This window comes from Stegastes partitus, unplaced genomic scaffold (assembly GCF_000690725.1).
Source record: "Stegastes partitus isolate 25-593 unplaced genomic scaffold, Stegastes_partitus-1.0.2 Scaffold10, whole genome shotgun sequence".
In the NCBI taxonomy this organism is placed as follows: domain Eukaryota; kingdom Metazoa; phylum Chordata; class Actinopteri; family Pomacentridae; genus Stegastes; species Stegastes partitus.
In genome coordinates, this window is record NW_007577741.1 from 1,690,176 (window position 1) to 1,693,867 (window position 3,692).

A 3,692-nucleotide genomic window follows, 5' to 3' on the forward strand; every position below is an offset into this window, starting at 1 on the left:
TGGACTGTGTGGGAGGAAGCCGGAGAACTTGGAGAAAACCCACGCTGCACGGGGAGAACATGGAGACTCCACACAGAAAGCTCCCAGGTGTCCTCACTGGGATGCGAACCAGCGACCTTGTAGCTAACCACCAAGCCACCGTGCAGCCCACTACATTTTTCTCACGGGGGGAGAAAATAAAGTAAATGGGGTAATTTGCCTTTTTTTTTGTACAATCTGTGTCATTTCATGCAGTGCTTTTTCTTTTTTTAATGAAATTTGCACACACACACACACACACACACACACACACACATACACACACAAGCATAAACAGCAACACTTGTCAAAACAGCAAAGCCTTTTCCTGCATTTTAGCGTCCATGACTGGCAGGACTTGTGGGAAATAACCATTTTATGACCGTTTATTTTTAAACCTACTCTGGGGACTTGGTCTCAGGCGTGCACATGTCTCTGGACAACACAAAATATCCCTTGTAAGGACTAAATCTAAATTTGTGGCCCTGTACACTGACTGGATGTTTGTCCAGTGAGTCAGGTCGCCGGTGAGTTGAAGCCAGAGGACTAAATGCAATGTCCTCACTTACTGTTGTCTTTGACCGTTTGTTTGATTAGTCTCTTGCTACCTACAGCCTCGGCCGTGCAGGTCCTTGTCGAGGCTCCATTCAAAACAAGCAGCTTTCTTTTCATTTTTTTTGCTTCAGTATTCTACAGTTTCTCTACAGAATAACATTAAGACTGGATCCTGGTTTGGAGCAGTGACAGTGTCAAGAGCGACACTTTACGGTTTCCTTTCAGAGGAATGACGGCGTGTGTTTACTGAACTTTGGATTCAGTGGTAGATGTTTAACTTTTGGATCTGTAACACTTCAGCGATAACAGCATTTTTATTTAGACGTTGATAAAGATTAATAACCCATTATTTCTTAAGGGTTCGGCCCATTTCACCTCTGCTTTGCGTCAGTAGTATTTCTATGTGGTTGTGGTGCACGGTCTGCATGATTCCAGCCAACCTGTGCTGCATGTCATTCCCAAACCTCTCCCCTCGTTTCCTGTATATCATGAAACAACAAAGATCTGTCTGGAGAGAGAGTACATTCTTCTCATTCCTGGCTTAAGCTGTCTACATATGCAGAGTAACGTTCTTCCTCATCTGAAAGCAATGCATTTCTGGCAACAATCCTGTAGGCGTAGATAGACCAGGCTGTTTGCACGTCTTGAGAAAGTTTTTCCTCTAAATTTAACCCAACGACGCCTGAAGGAAAAGTGTTGCAGTCGGTGATATGATAGGACTCTTGGGGAAGGATTCCATGATGATATTTGTGAGGTAGACAGATTTCGCAACCTCTTCATACTTCCTTGTTGCGGGCGCGGCTTGACAGGACAGAACACACTCGGGGAATATCGGAGTCAAGCGAGTCACGGTGACGAGGCATTTCTGGTCTTTGGTTTTAAAAAATAAATCCTGAATCCTGGGAACACGTTGTGGACCTCGTACACGTAGCCTAGAATCTAAGGTTTAAGAGCAGAATGTAGATAATAATGGAAATAACAAAACAACACACAAACAACAACTCAAAAAATAAACTTTTACTTGAACTTAAATGCCACCATGTGAACTTACTATTTAACTGTTTACATGAGAGTCATGTGGAGTGTTACCCATTCATTTGAACAAAAAATAAAAACTCCAAAAACCATGCCTTTTATATAGTATGTGAAAGTGTAGGAGTAGGATTTTTGAGGGAAGATACCCTCCAATCAGAAGGCCCCACAGACATTGATGGTTTTCAACACCCAGCCTTTCCAATGTTAACTTATGTCCACAACCCTCTAAAACAACGACGCAATACCTAAATAGCACTAAAACTGTGTCATCAATTGTCTGAAAGGCTAACTAGCTGACTACAGGACAAGGTAATAATGTCATGCTATACCAGCTAGCTACCTTGAATTCTCATGAATGTACTCTCAGCATCTCTGGTGAAAAGTGATTTGATTTTAGTTTTATGCCAGGAAAGTTATAACATTTGTCCTATTCTCATCAATTCTTTAAAAAGATGACAATAATAAACAGTTGAATCAAAAACAAACAAAAAAAACATGTATGTTAGCATTTATGTTGCAGGTAATATAAGAGCGACATAAAAACTTTAAAGTTATGCTAATATTATAAATAATAGGTTTGTTTTGATCAAAATGACTTGTGAAATAAGATTCCAGTGGGATTTTCTAGATTTTACATTTAGGTGCATTTTTATTTAGGCAGTGTACTACATAAATAATGTGCAACTTTTGGACAACAGCTTTATGAAAGGCATTATGATTTAATTCTAAACTTCTTCATTAAGGCATTTTTATGGACCTATATGTAGNCATGAGACTGTGGGGGCTTTAAGTGGCTCCTTCAGCAGCAGACTGAGACATCCATCCTGCAAGAAGGAGCAACTGCAGGTCATTCCTACCAACTGTAATGAGACTTCACAACATCAGCGTCACTGGCTGATGTTGACCAAGTGGACAAAATTGATATTTCATGGTCTCGAATAAACTTTTGCACTGCAGATTTGCACAAATTTCCATTTTTCTTTTCAATGTAAATACTGTTATTACTAATTATTGTTATTTTCTTATACTTTCTATATTTCTAGATGCTGCTGTGGCGTATACATTTCTGGGATCAATAAAAAAAATATTGTATTGTATTGTATTGTATTGTATTGTATTGTATTGTATTGTATTGTATTGTATTCTACTACACTGAGGATGGACTTGTCACTACAGCAGAAGACAACCTGAGCTGAAATTAACAATATTTGCACAAGGGGGTTGATGTCAGAGTAGAAAAAACGAGTCACTGCATTTTGTGGGAGAACAAAACAACAACAAACATGTCAGACACGAGCTGTGATTATAGCTCCTGTTTGTCTTAAACCATGCCTGGAGGGGATCCGTAGCATTTCCATGGTGACAATAACAGTGGCACGCCCTGCTGTTGCTTAACGTGTTGGTCATTAATGACAACAACCTCAGACTGGTGAGGAGTCAAAGAAAATCCCATCCAGAAGAAAGTACATGTGTAGGAGTGACCAGAAGTGATTCATCATTATGTATCAAGTAGAGGCAGCAAACCGCCGAGCTCATTGTGGTGAGTGAATGAGGAAGCGATGAGTTCAGGAGCTAAAAAAAGAGATCTGTGTCAATATCCTAATGATTTATGAAACTACTGCAGCACACCACAAAATTTACAACATTCTGTGTGTTTTAGATTTGTAATGCGACCGTCACCGTTTAGTTCCAGTCATTGCTGGTTCAGCTGCTGTTCTTCTTTCTGCAATGGCCTCACATCAAGGCAGTATGAGGTAATATAAACTATTCATTAAGAAAATGTAATATCAACGCCTTCACTCTCTTACACTGTTTCTTTAAGAATCTGCAGCAGATTGAATTCCAAATTAAAATGTAATGAAATTAGTTATAAGTTCAGCCGATGTCACGAATAAATCAGTGATAATCATTGTCATTGTTTTTATTGTGGATTATTTATTATAAATAAGATATTTCTCTGAGGGAGAAGAAAAAAAGATTTTCATTTCAGGAGGGAGAAGCCAACATTTGTCATTATTCCAAATTTAATACAGAAGACGTCCATTTTTCATACAAGACAAAATAAGATATTCATGAACATGGAG